The 14,617-nt window shown below is 44.0% G+C and overlaps 1 protein-coding gene across 11 annotated transcripts in view; it reads right to left on the minus strand.

Moving 5' to 3' along the window:
- The window catches only part of LIFR (LIF receptor subunit alpha), a 478,307-nt gene that overhangs the window by 370,754 nt on the left and 92,936 nt on the right, over positions 1-14,617 (minus strand). For 5 of the 11 annotated variants that reach the window (XM_069221314.1, XM_069221272.1, XM_069221277.1 and 2 more), the window contains one exon: positions 11,768-11,839. The exons of 4 other annotated variants lie outside the window; for them this stretch is intronic. The gene's annotated coding sequence lies outside the window, so the exon portion shown is untranslated. Of the gene's footprint in view, positions 1-7,302; positions 7,589-11,767; positions 11,840-14,617 lie in introns of those variants that run through there. 2 more of the 11 variants (XM_069221286.1, XM_069221302.1) reach the window with 1 other exon arrangement.

Here is a 14,617-nt window from a genome sequence, read left to right on the forward strand (position 1 = left end):
GGATCGGGGGGTTCTGGTTCTGGTACCTTCTTTTATCCCGAATGTCAATTCTTCTTTTCATGCTCGCCAGGAGGTCATCCTTCCTTCCTTTTGTCCGAATCCCGCTTTGGTGGTGGTGGTTCGTTTGCTTTTGTTGGATGTACGCAGGGCTTTGTTGGAGTGCCTGAGGGTGGTGGCTCCTTTCCGTAAGGGTGATTCGCTTTTTGTAAATTTTGGGCCGGCCCGTAGCGGAGATGCCTTCCACGGCTTCCTTGAGTCGGGGGTGAGATCATTGATTCTGTTCGTTTTTTTCCTTGATGGGGGTTGTTCCTCATCAGGGGGTTTGGGGTCATTCTACCGGGGGTATGGCGGCTTGGGTGGCAGAGTCTCAGGGGATTTCAGTGGTGGGAGTTTGCAGGGCCGCCACTTGGGCCTCGCCTTTGGCGTTCGTTCGGCATTCTGGCCGGTCGGACTTGGGTTGTTTGGAGTCGGTATTGGTTCACCGGGTCTTATCCTCTATGTAGTCTTAGGGGTGGGGTTTTGGTGGCCTTTGTGCATGATATTGAACTTCTTGCAACTCAGTGTCCGTCTCCTGTGTGCTTCTTGCTATGTCTCATTGGTTTGAAAGGAAGGCGAGGGAGGGACGGGAGGTAATGTGTCCATTTTCTTGCGATAATGGCATTACTCCTAGTCCTACTCCCTCGCCTTCCTTTCCGTTCCCTCCCGCCCTCCCGGTACGGACTGTCTGAGTTGCTGCTTGGGCTTGGTTTTTGTACAGGAGGGGGTAGGGGTGGGGGGGGGGGTTTAAAAGGGAAGGGGAGGGTCTAGTGGGAGGCAGGAAGCCTCATTGGTTTGAAAGGAAGGCGAGGGAGTAGGACTAGGAGTAATGCCATTATCGCAAGAAAATGGACGCATTATTTCCTATGGGATTTATAGTTTGGCGGACGGGATATCCGTCACCATTGTGATGGAGTGACCTGTCTGCCGAAAACTAAATCAGGGCCTTAGTTTCATTGGAGTGGAAATAATTTTATTTTAGCACAAATATTTTGGATTATTTTAGCTTGATGTAAAAAGAACAAAGGAAAGTTAGGGAGCTATGGGCCTTTTTTAAAGTTTGGCAGACAGGACACAATGAAAACATGGCAGATTTCTGGTCTGCCATATTACAAGTGCCACGGGCTAAAATGCACTTGTAATACCACGGACAGGACATCGGCCACCACTCCGAAGGGGAAGCCTATCCGCCAAACTGCAAACAAGGCCCTCCAGCCTTCTGGTTAGAGGTGGAGATTTGTCTGTCTTTATTGTTTTCACACAGAAGGTAAGGCTTGTGATTCTCTCTAGACGAGGCATGAATGCCTCTAAAGTAAGGATCAGAACAAGGAGCAATGGACTCAGATTAATGGAATTACTAGTATGCAACTTATGCATTCAGCTGCGTCTTCGAGTCTTATTACAAAACAAAAACAAAAAAGAAAAACAAAACAGACTGAACAGTGATATTGCTTGCTTATTTGTTTTTGTACCTCGCAAGATTATATGCTGCAAAGAACAACTGCATAAAAGCATAGATTAATAAAAGCTGAAGATTCAAGGGGAGTGTAACAGGTGTAAGTCAGGAATGGTCTGTGGTGGAGCTGGACAGAGGACTGCAAGTGTGGGTTTCTCTTGAAAATATGTTTTTCTCATGTTCCACCAAAAGAATTGCTACTTAGGCCTGAGGCCTGAGTTCAAAATGTTTTTTTCGAAAATATGCAACGCTTTCCTTAGCACTTACAATACTAAACACCGAATGTGGCTCATGGGGTTGGTGCAAAGACCCTTTGTAAACTAAAGCATAGTTTATAAACTATACGTCCGAGACAACAATGGTTCAAGAATAAGATTGGAAGTTTCTTTGGACCACAAATTCCAGCCAGCATAGATGTGTTGATTACTTTGCATTCTCAAAGAGACTGCAGGTCAAAAATCTTTAGACATGATGACAAATGTGTCACTTTATTAAAGATCAGCACCTTCAAGACTCCTGAAGCGAACCTCCAACTCGGCTGTAACAGTGAAGTGGCTGCCTTTGTGCCTCTTAATATCCCTTCAGAAAAATGATCACTTCTTGCTTCTATTTACCGGGCTCATCATATAGGTCAGACAGTCAAAGCTCGCTATCTGCATAACCTGCACGCCAGATACTGGATGCTGCTCACAGTAGCACTGTGGGGGGTTTAGGCCATTTAATTATTTACTAGGTGCACTAATTCCGTTTTTGCACATGCATACACCTTATACGTTCTATTTTTATGAAATGTGATATTTAAATAAATAAATATATAAATAACTCCATGGTTATTTGCGTTAACTAATCTTCAAGCTGATCTTGTGTATCTTCATTAACACTGCAATAGTTCCAATAAGCATTGGCAATGCCAATAGGTCAGGCTAATGAATTCATTGTCAAACCAGATCTAAAACTTCATGTGCGGGGACTGCCCTCCCTTCATCTGTGCTACCTGAGAGAAACACTATAAATTATCTAGTTATCTAATACACTTCAATAGCATTGTTACGGCATGTGTATGCCCCTAAAATTTCAAACTGGGGCAACTGGATAAATATACAAAATGATCACAGCCGTGTGGAAGGCAAGCACTTTTTTTGTGGACGCACACAACTTCTGCCCAATCAAAACAGGAGTTCCTTGCTCCCAGCTTGTGGGCGGGGACAAAGCTGCTCTCCTGATGCTACTCACAGGAGGCCTTCAGCTCGTCTATCAGCATGGAACACTTCACGTGATGATCCGAGGTGATAATCATATCATATTATAGAAAAAAACGGAACAGGAGCCTAGCCCGGCCACTACTTTCCATGTAATAGTTTGTTGCTACTCTGGGAAAGAATCGTTGATATGATCCCAAAAGTGAAAGGAGGTCACAATCACACTGATCAATAGGAGTCCCATATTCAGAGTTCATAATTTTCTCTCTCCTGCCCCAAATCAGTTCAGCCCATTTCGAGTACATGTGTTATGCTTAGTTAAGGTCGTGAGACTTTCAGCAAACTCGGGTTTCATATCAAAATAATGGTTCGGTCTTGAAGAATCTACTGACAAGTTTTAGAGCATCGACTTTTGCTGGGTTAAGAAGGTTTCTGTTTGCTTTTCATATTGGGTTAACTGTAGCTTTTCAAACTCAGACAGCTTCAAAACTTTTCTGGGGTTGCTCGTATTTCTGTCTGGAGTGGACCATGCCTCACAGTTCGGACTGCCATGCTCCTAATGGACACGATCAAGACTCATTTGCATATGGCTGTTTTTTTACATGGGGTGGGGGGAGGGGATGATGAACTCACTGTGGCCCTAAACCATGGGTACTCGCAAACATTTCCCTGGGTGCCACACACAGTGTTCAAGGGCCGAACTGATTCCATTAGGCCGAGAGTAGGGGGTGATGGAAGGTGGACACAAGGGGGGGCGCAAAGTAAGGTAAAAAGCTCATGCATTTAAACACTTTTTTGAAGTTTGCTGACAGTTTATCATGTTCTTACATACCTAGTGCAAGATATCTTTAAAACTAAATGTGTTCCTAAAGATAAGTTGTCTAGGCCACTTAGTTAATGTGTAAATAAATTATGCTTTTTCACAGCTTTCTGAATTGTTCTGCTTTGTCAAGTGAACAGCAGCCCAGTGTTGCTGTTCATGTGGGGGCCGCAATTAAAGGTCAGGAGGGCCGCATGCGGCCCCCGGGCCGTACTTTGAGTATCCTTGCCCTAAACAATTGCCAGTAGCTGAGATTTATTCAACATTTGTTGAAATGGCCTTGTTATTTGCTGCAGTGTATGCCATACGTACAACGGGTATGCCCAGATGTGGGTCCCTTGCCCACTGTGCCAGAAGACAAGTCACACCTCACACATGAGACCAAAGTAGGTTAAAACCGGACTGGGGTACTTTTATTCCTTTATGGAGAGGACCAGACCTGAAAATGCTAGCTGGAGTATTCCTACTCGAGCAGGACCAAGAGTGATTTGGATGTGGCTGTTTTTTGCCTAGAGTGTCATTATGGTAAAAAAAAAAAAAAAAAAATGGACAGGAATGCTACCTGAGAGACTGCCAGCAGCTAAGATTACTACAAGTGTTCCTGTCATTACTTTTGTTGTTTGTTGCAGAAATTGAAGTATGTGAAAACAACAGAAAAGAATAATTGTTCGCTGTATAAAAAAAAAAACAACAGAAAAACTCTTCAACACTTAGCAAAAATTTAGAAAAAAACATTGTGGCTTATTCTAAAAACGAAAAAATCATTTTACGGAACTCTGGACATAGGCTCCAGGACATTGAACCCCATTTCTGTGTTGAAGTCCAGGTGTAGAAGCAGACAACGGGTCATGATCTTTTTATCAGACAGCCTGGGCTTCTGTGCAGAGAAAGTCCTAATTTCTCTCAATGGGCATTCCCACAAGAACTCACTGACACAGTACGGGGGATGTCACACAATTACCAGAAACCCACAGCCACCAGTACCAACTCAAAGGACTTTAAATTAGAGAACAGTCGGAGTCTATGTTCTGCCCACAGCCCTGCCCCACTCAGACAATAATAAATACCAATGCACCAGGCACACTGCACCTCACAAATCAAATCAAATCAAATCATTAACATTTATAAAGCGCGCTACTCACCCGTGCGGGTCTCAAGGCGCTAGGGGGGAAAGGGGGGGTTATCGCTGCTCGAACAGCCAAGTCTTTAGGAGTCTCCGGAAAGCGGAGTGGTCCTGGGTGGTCCTGAGGCTGGTGGGGAGGGAGTTCCAGGTCTTGGCCGCCAGGAAGGAGAACCACAAAATCACAGCCACCAGGCCCGGAGGCAGGGCACCTTTCATCTTTTGTGTTCCAGAAACTAGAAGTGCTTCCACTAGGCAGATCAGGTGCACTACCAAACTTGAACAAAGCATATTTACAAAGTTTCCCAAGGATTTTTCATACCCATTATAAACTAATTACACTAAGAAAGATCAGTTACCCAAATCTACAAACCTAAAAAAAAGAATTGGACAGTAATTACCAATTCTATGGCACTATTATCCATTAGTTAGGGAGCAGGGAGGGTGGGGTGCATGGTCTGCTGACAGAAGGGTCACTTTGGGGGAATATCACAAATTTACATAAACGCAATTTGTGGTAAAACAATACATTATGTCGAATTGTAATCAAGCTTACTGTGAGGAAGGATAGCATCTGCGCGCTCCTTCACAACTGCAGGGCGAGGAGGACCCATTAGGGTCTTCTCTATACCCCTAACTAGGGTACAACGAGGACGTCTTAGAAAGCACAATTTTTCATGATCGCTAGCAAAATCTTCCACAAAAAACTGCTTTGTGAAGCATGACAATAGTTTCTTTCAGTTTGCTCGGCTAATGGGACGGAAGGTGGCTCAATGTCGAGCAAAATGGCTGCACAATAGTTAGCGAGAATGCCTCGGGTGTTTCACGGTGAAAGTTATACAAGGGCTTTGGTATGCACGAGAAATAAACGCAAGGTCAGGAAAGCAAGCTAAGGGAGAACAAAGAATTCATGAGCGGACTGGCGCTTGCACGCGGCTGTTGAATCAGAGGTGCGTCCTTAAGAAAGTTACAACTCTCGTGTCGAGAAAACCTTATGACTGGGAGTTCAGTGAAATAAAATGCACAACTAGGCCGGTGTCAGATCACGATGCATATATAAGCATGCAGTTCTTTGCTGTGCAGCTGCACACGTGGCGAATACTGGTGTGCAAAGGAGCTCAGCTTACTAAGCACGTGAGAGAGTGCTCCAAATAGGGATGGAATGTCAGTCTGGCATATCCTAACACCAGCACATGCCTTGTGAGAGGAGCTGTATTACCACTGCACGCGTGAATTTACATTATGTAAAGCGTCAGGCGTGGCCTGCTGTGTGCCAGTATGTTACAGGCACGCCTACTGAACTTCTGAAGACATGGGAGTGAAGTAAGATCTCAACGCGGAGCAGAGGACTGAGTATTATTCACTGTCATACGTAGACAGGCCCAGTTCAGTACTGGTGTTTAACCTCGCACCAGTTCAGGTGCAATCTTCAGTAGGTTCTAGGCGCCCCACGAGGTGTTTTAATGCACTTCGATCATCTTCCTAATGATCCCTCAATGGTGAGATACTCAGGACTCGCGGAGCTCCTCCCAGCAAGGCTGCTCTTGCGCGCTCCACTCAGACAGCAGACACCTCACCCCTAGGTACTACTGACTGCCAGCTTCAATCCCACCATCAGTTCAGCTGTTGCGTCTGCTTAGCTTTTGGCCAGTAGCCAGGAAAGACTCATATCTATTCGTGCCCTTAGCTTTTGAATATCACGAGGGACAGTGCATGGGGGGGCGGAGCTCCCAGCCTCCTCGCATAACCAGCCAACATCAGCCCGTGCACAGATGCTGAAAACGGGAAAGAGCCTCTCCGGCTGGACCCGGGCTGGCTGGATCTTCAGCCAAACCATCCCCCGCAAATGTACTGCACCTGTGAGGTACACAACTGCAGGCTGATGTGCCCAGCTGTTATGGAGTCAGGTCCAGCGTTACATGCCTCTGACTAAGCAGGACTATCTCCAAAACCAAGATCGTCTGAGCCCAGAAAATAAATATGAAGCAGAACAATATTCAAAGAATTCACCATGATGTATAGAAAATCATAATGAATGCTAAGCCCACGCCCTTGTGGGCTGTTACAGAGAACATTTACTGTTACAACAGCAGCAGCTCAAACATTATGTTACTGGAAGCGCACTGTATGGGGGCCCGGAAGAGACAGGATTAGAGTAACCTTGGTATGTAGGGGAGGAATGGGGGAGCCAGACCTCGCCACTGCTGAAGGACACACACCGTGGCCGGCTTCTACATACTTGATTGTAATGTGTGTATGTAATCATTAGTTGTTACATTCTACAATACAGAGTCACAATTTGGTAGCCAAGCTTGCAGATTCAATTCACAAACGCGGAAATCCACAAGGAGGACAAGCTGCCTGTAAATCTTCATTTTAGGGTGGGGGGGGGAAAGGGGGTTTTGCCAGCGGACGGCAGAGGACAGGCTTCTGGGACTGGGACGAGCATCAACAAGTAAGCAACACTAAAGATGTTCAGAAACATTCCCCATGGCCTTGGCAACCTTACTTGCTACCTTAAATTCGCTCCTAAAATGGGTTGGAAGAAGTGGTGGGAACGTCTTCTTAACACCCCAGTGATTTTAGGGGGTGAACGGAATGGATACATTGAAAAAGAAAAAAATCCATAACGAGAACACAAAATAAAAATGCACATTTATGCAATGCTTACCCCTGGGGACTGCCCGCACATGAGTAGATCGAGGGAAGGAAGAATACGCGTGGGAACTGCAGGGCTGTGTTTCGTCACAAACACACGCTGACACAGAGTACACGGCGTGCCTGCTTGTGGAACTCGACAACTGATGTGTCACGACATCCTGAGGACACAGGTCAACACTAGAAGATGACTAAGAACATTATCAGGCCCTCGGCTGGCTGAGGTGCACGCTGCGAGTGAAAAGACGGATGGGACCACTCCAGCAGGATGTGAACAGACGTGGCTCACACAAACAAAGCATCCTTTGTGGGCGCCATCTTAGTTTCCCACTGCACGAGCGCGCCGATTGTCAGATTGTAAGTCTCCGGTAAAATGACACCAGGCTAAGTGCATGTGTGCGCCGAGGCTTCGGTGGTGCAGCTCGCCCCCTCTTAATAATGTATTATCCTTTCAAGAAAGCGCATTGGGGCTCAGAGTTTTTGTTTTCCTTGTAAAATGTGAATACTTCCCTCATAGCTATAAATACGAGCGAGATCGTCGAAAATAACAAGCAAATGTGTCCTTTGTGCCGTAATGTAATCAGGTGGACTTCTTGGCGCTCGACGCTGATCATATATGATTTCGAAGGTCTAAGTGGAAATCTTATCAAACAGCAGTAACCAGCATGTAATTAACAGAAGTGTAAAAACGAGGTCCTGCTGGCCGCGTCAATCATTTTATACCAGTTACTAATTCTCTGCGGGGATCTTCTGCAATTCGACAAGGTATCGATTCGCAGAATCCCTCTTTATTTAGGGCTTCAGAAACTCTCTCTTTTTTTTTTTTTTTTTTTTAACTACTGCTCCGCAAAGGATACAGTTAGTTATTTACAGGAGACTTGTAGATAAAACATATATCGTAAGTATGCAATTTTACATAGATTTGGTCATGCCCATTAATAGTTACACCCAGGGCCACTGGAATTATGGGCCGGGCAGGACCAAATTATGCAGCAAGATTAAATAAATTATGCGGCAAGGAAAAAGCAAACTATGCGGCGTAATGCGGCACGGGTTCTAATAATTTTACTTGAAATGAAAAGAAACGTGCATTTATAAAGTACATTACATCTGAGGGTAGCTAAGCGCTACTTCGTTATTTTGTCATTATTACACTTGTTAACACTGTTTAAACATTGGTTGCACCTCACTGGTGCCAGCTTAATATCCAAATACAGCCATAACGAACAGAAGGGTGACCAGGCTAATGCATCTACTCGGAAACCCGTGTTGACCTTATGGGCACAGTTTCGAATCCCAGTGGCTCATCTTAGCCTTTCATCCTTCCAAAGTCGATAAAATGTGTGTCCTTAAATTGGGTAACAGATATTTGTTATTCAGTTCTTAAATGCGCCACGGAGTAAAACCGTACTTCTAAATACAAGCCACCTTAAAGCATTAATAATTATTTTCCGTCAGCTGAAGGTCTTTCCGAAATATCATGAAATATCAAGATATAGAAATAAAATTATAGTACCTGCCTATGTTCCTCTAGAGAAGCGACGCATCTAGCATTCTCGGCCTTCACGCACTTCAAATCTGAGGGAGGACGCTGCTTTTAACCAGGCAGGGACCACCCTTTATCGTGAAACGGCTGCTGCTTCAAGGTTCTACCGCCGTGTCCCCCTACTTCCTGCAGCTATCCACCCAAACGGCGATCCTTTACCACCAATTAACACATCAGCCAAGTGCTACTAACAATAGCGGGGCTTTCTAAACCCTGCTTCACTTCCCTTTCCATCACCGAAGGAAGGTGCATTCCAGGAAAGGAAACGGGCTCAGGAAAGAAGCAAACTTGGTTGGCTGTGAACGCCTTTCCTCTCCGCTATAATTAAGTAAACTATTCCCTTTAACTGGTTTCTTAATGTGGTTTTGTGTATGTTCTTTCTATCTCGTTTCAGTTCCTCGGACACTATAGATATGTGCATGTTTTTTGTCTCTTGAAATTGCAAATTAAATACAAATTGAAAATTAAAGTTGTGTGTATTTAGACCTCTCTTACAAGACAACAGGGGGGGCCTGAATCCTACCTTGGTGGACGGGATACTCCGCCATAAACGTGACGGATATCCCGTCCGCCGTACTACAAGTTCCAATACATCCTATGGAGCTTGTAAAATGGCAGGGTATCCGTCATGTTTGTGGCAGAGTATCCCAATCACCAAGGTCGGAATCAGGCCCAAAGTGTCTGTCTGAAAAAGAGTTTTTGTGGGCTTACCAGAAACCTCCCGTCTGCTTACAGACCACCACCAATTACCGTTGGGTCGCTTTAGTGTCACTATCACTTCTTTATTTGTCCCAGCTGGTGTGTATCTCTCCCCTGGAGAAGTCTCTTTACAAACCTTTTGATTGGCTAACTTGCTTTCTTCTGCTGTTCACTTTCAGGGATCTACTTTTTTAGGGGTGAGCGCAAAGCACTCTGTCCCCTGTTGTAATCTCTCTTTGGGCTTCTAACCACACCCATGTCATGTCAGTCACTTTCATTGGTTCGTGGGCTTTCCTTTTAAAATCTGCTTGCTTTCATTAGAGGAAGGCAAGCATACGTCCTCCTTGAGCGCATCAACCAACTACTGAAAAACATACAAGGCTCGATGTTTTCCATCTGGTTTCTGGACAACTTTTTTGTTGTATTTCGCAGCACAATCTCGCTGGGCAGTAGTCAAGCACGTTGCATGACATCGATCCTGTTACATAGGTAGTTGCACTTTTGCTGGTTACATAGATATTTGCACTTTTGCCGGTTACATGGATAATTGCACTTTTGCCGATAAATTTCACTGCAAGTGAACTTTTATTTCCCTTTGTGTGTCTGCTTTGCGCTGATGGTGGCCGTCGGGTTGCTTATGTGAAACTTTTACTTTTCATTTTCAATTTATATGGCAAGAAAAGTCTGGTTAGTTATGTGAAACTTTTACTTTTCATTTTCAATTTATGTGGCAAGAAAAGTCCGATTTGGAGGTTACAATGCTAATAGCTGTAACTCAAGCAAACGCGAGCTCCATTGCATTGCACATGCTTGTTTCTTTTTGGCTAGGCATGCTATGAGAGTATGTGGGTTTTCCCTCCCTTGTGTGCTTCTCTCCCTTGTTCAATACCCACCTGTGTGCTTCGTGTTGCTCTTTCCCCAGCCTACTTTCCCCACCTCCTGCATTCTGTGTTGTTCTGCCTTTGTCTGCTGCTTTTCCCTCTCTCTCCTACCTGACTTTATATGTATTTTAATCCCCATTCCCCAGTGTTCCCTCCCATCCGCCTCAGGTAATGACATTATTTTTTGCATTTTTTTGGAGGGCCTAGCAGCTTGCTGCCATTGGCTATTTTCTGCTTGGCACTTCACTACAAGAAAAGTGCTTTTGTGCACTTAACATTTCATTTTTTGTATTTACTGATCCAAGTGTCCATTTTAAATCAGCCAATAAAAAAAGGGACCTGCATCACAGTGCATACATGCTCCTACAAAATGATGCTTCCGACAATGGCCTTTTTAGGTCGAGCATGCGAGTGCTCTGACGTGATGTAATCTATCTGTGGGCTCTTGACCACACCCACTGCACGCCCATCACTATAACTCATTCATGGGCTTGCCCTTCAAAAACCCTTTTTCATTGGTAAATGCTCTGCGTTTGGCCCTCCTTTGGGCAGTTTTGTTACTGCCTTGGCCATCGACCCTGTTACATGGATAATTGCACGTTTGCCGATACATATGATTGTGAGCGAAGTCCTTTTTATTTGTGTGTCTCTCCTTCGCGCTCATGCTCATGGCAGCCGAGGTGCTTTGAACTGGCTTGCTTATGTCAACTGTTTTACCTTTAATTTTCAATTTATGTGGCAAGAAAAGTCCAGTTAAGAATTTACAACGCTAATAGCTCTAACTCGAGCAAACACAAGCACTATTGCATTGCAAATGCTCCTTATGGTCTGGTGTGACAGTGTAGCTGTCATCTGATGATTATGTGAGTACCACTAGAGAGGGGCTTTGCCTTTGCCCACATGATGGGGGGCAGGAGTACATGTTTTGATTAGGCAGAAATTATGTCCTTTTGCAAATAAAGTGCTTGCCCTCCACCAGCTGCAATCGTTTTATTTATCCAGCTGGCTCAGCCTGAAATTTCAGGGGTACTCATGTCATTGTAATGGTAAAGGCGGTTTAGATAACTAGATAATTTATGATGTTTGTCTTCCTTTGCAGCAGCACAGATGGGAGGACGGCAGTCATTAACATACATTGACTGTTAGGTATGGCTTGACAGTGAACTGTTACCTGGTCTTTTAACCTATACCTGGACAGTAATTATCATCTGTACATGCAAGGGAGATTACAGAAACATACTGTTCACCAAAAACAAAAGAAAACCAGGCAACACCTACAGGTGCGCATTATTCACGAGGGAATGAAATGGGCAAACAGCAGTTCCTAACCATCTGTTAAACTAGGCACTGACCTCATTTGGGGGAGTCACACTGAAAAGACCGATTCGAAAATGTCTCCCAAACTGGCAGCACTGTGTCCGTGCCTGAAAAAAGAAAAACAAAGTGTCAAGGCGATTATCCTACACTGACAAATCCCTCTAATATGTAGAGTGGCTGAGACAAATGTCACTAGAAAGCTCTCCTGAAAATGCAAAAGCAATAACCTAACGTTAACAGGTGGTTTGTATTGTTTCAGATGAAAAACAGTTTCCAGAGTCAAAACATTATTGGTGCCCATACGCTGGACAAATACCTCCTGGAGTTTAATAACAAATCCAACAAATATAAGAATAAAGATATAAATCCACTGATGAGAAGATCTGCTGAAATTAAAGTGAATCCCTTTGACCACTACTCACACCTCATCGTTGGACTAATTCTGTGAAAAGAATTCAAGATTAAAAACACTAAAACTAGAGCTTAAAATTAAAATTCAAGTGAAACTCTAGACTCAGGATGCAAATCACCAGTACCACTGAAACTCCGACAACTACACTAGCATATAAACACGATTATCACAAACAACAAAGGCAGTGGTTACAAAAGGATCGCTCCACCCCTCATAGTTAAGCAATGTAGTAGCAAAACAAACAGTATAAGGCTCCACGGGTGAGCTACCAAAAGCGTGCTACAGTATTGGGAGAAAACTGCTATATAAAAAATAACAAAACGCCACCTAGAGAGCAAAGCTGTAGTTCATTGTGCCAGGCAAATGATGTCCATAATAAAATATCCAGACTTGGAGCTCGGTTGGTGAAACATGGTCTTTGCTCCACGAAGAACAGGTAGCCGACACGTGTTTCATCAACAATGACTTTTTCAAGGCTGCAAGAAGATGTAATAAGAAAATGCAAATATGACCAAACCTATTATTCAAACTAGAATTAGCAAACTAGCCCCAATCACTATGAACCCTGTGTAGCTAAGCATATTGCCATGTTCATGACAGCATCCGAATTAAAGGGTAGCGGAGTAAGGGCCAGGGTTTAAGTAAGCCTGTGCAAACCATTTTGAGAATTAGAGGCGCAGCCACCACCTGTCACTGTACACATGTGTAATAAGAGTGAATAATGAACATGGGGTGAGGTGCTCTGAAACAAGATAAATTTGTGGTTTGAGGCTGCATTAATATTACAAACCAAGTTAAAGAGATATTTGTAAATCAGGACCAAGAACCAAACTCTACTTTTATCCTTGGCAGAGGTGGTCTTTAGGGATTATTGTATACTCTATTTTCATTTGGTCTGCACATCTAACAAGTATACTCCCCTTCAGTGAAGGGCATGGCGATTACATAAAAAATATCCAGGCTGCTTGCAGAAAGCCTTAAAGTAGTCTGTTGCTACACATGCATTGAAGAAGCACTGCCAATCGTAAAGTAGACACCAACAATCAAACACTTTTATCTCTTAAGTATTAAAGAAAGAAGCCCGTCGTTTTTTAGGAAATGGCGTCCACGTCCCTGGCTCTACCTCAAGTTACTTACCAAAATCCAAAAAGGCCAGAACACAATCTGTTGAAACAGCAAAAACATAGGAACAGATCTAACAGTGCTGGGTGGCAAAATCTGGGATTTTCTCCAACACATTTTGAGAGCACAGGCAAACTGGCTGCTTTCCAGAAGAGACTTGCAGACTGGTGTGATTAAGCAAGCCTCCACGAAATGATTCTAACTCCGATTCTAGGGCTCGCCTTGAATCCTGCTTAGACTAACAAGCCTCACACGGTGCCTTGTAATTTACTTTTACTATAATTTATGTGGCCGGATCGGGGTTTGCACGGTTCATCGCATGAAGCTGTGTTGTCCTAATCTTAAACCAGACCTCTTCCACCCATTCTTGTGCCCTCCCAAAAGATGCACCAGTATGTGTCAGCATACAAAGTGGCTTATGTGGTTTGACCAAGAATGCAGATAGTATAACAGTCCCGTCATCTTCACCACTGAGATGCATTTTTGTTCGGTACAGGGGATTAGAAGCCCATGAATCCGAGTCCGCAAACTGTTGTAGCGGAGAATAACTGGGCAGCGTGCCCTGTATCACACCTTTCTAGTTGTTGGTCGTGAAGGGAATTAGTCTATCTATTGTATTACCTTTCTTGTAGACAATGGCCAACAACCTTCATGTACCACTGAAGGGGTACGGTTTGCAGCGACATTTAATATGCACAACGTTTGTCACTCTCGCCTGTCCCCTACACTTCCATCACCGCATCAGGACGCTCTAAAAGGCATTCTTCTGGTGTACACCAAGATGAGAATATTTTTGTAGCTAATTTCAATTAACCAGCCCTGCAGTTATGCTACATTTAGGAAACGAGGGCAGAAGAAAGGTCATGGACTAGAACTCAAAGCAATCATGCTTGACACAGGAACTCCTGCACAATGGCAGCTTCACAGGAAATATGGATCTGCACTTGCGGGAAGTGAGCCGCTCAATTCCCCAACTCCCTGCGCTACCAGACACGCCAATTACATTCCTGTAAATCTTTTCTCGTCTAGATAAAGATTTTTTTTCTTTGCATAAGGGTCTTGGCAGCAATGGGTAACTGGATTGTCAGTATGTAGAGCTGATTCCATTTCATTAATTTCAATAGGGTTCAATCACCTAAAGTGCAATAGAGCAAAGCATTAACAGCGGTGATCCAGTCAAGTGGCCAACACCGCTAATCAGGTTTTAGTTACTTTACATGGCACCGAAATATCATGTGCACTCCATTCTAACTGATTTCAGTGAAATGTCTAATTAACATGCATGTACAGGAGTCGAATATGGTTTTGTAGATTTGTGAGGTCAGTTTAAGTAATTTGTAGTTTTTTTGGG

This window comes from Pleurodeles waltl, chromosome 1_1, assembly GCF_031143425.1.
Source record: "Pleurodeles waltl isolate 20211129_DDA chromosome 1_1, aPleWal1.hap1.20221129, whole genome shotgun sequence".
Taxonomy (NCBI): domain Eukaryota; kingdom Metazoa; phylum Chordata; class Amphibia; order Caudata; family Salamandridae; genus Pleurodeles; species Pleurodeles waltl.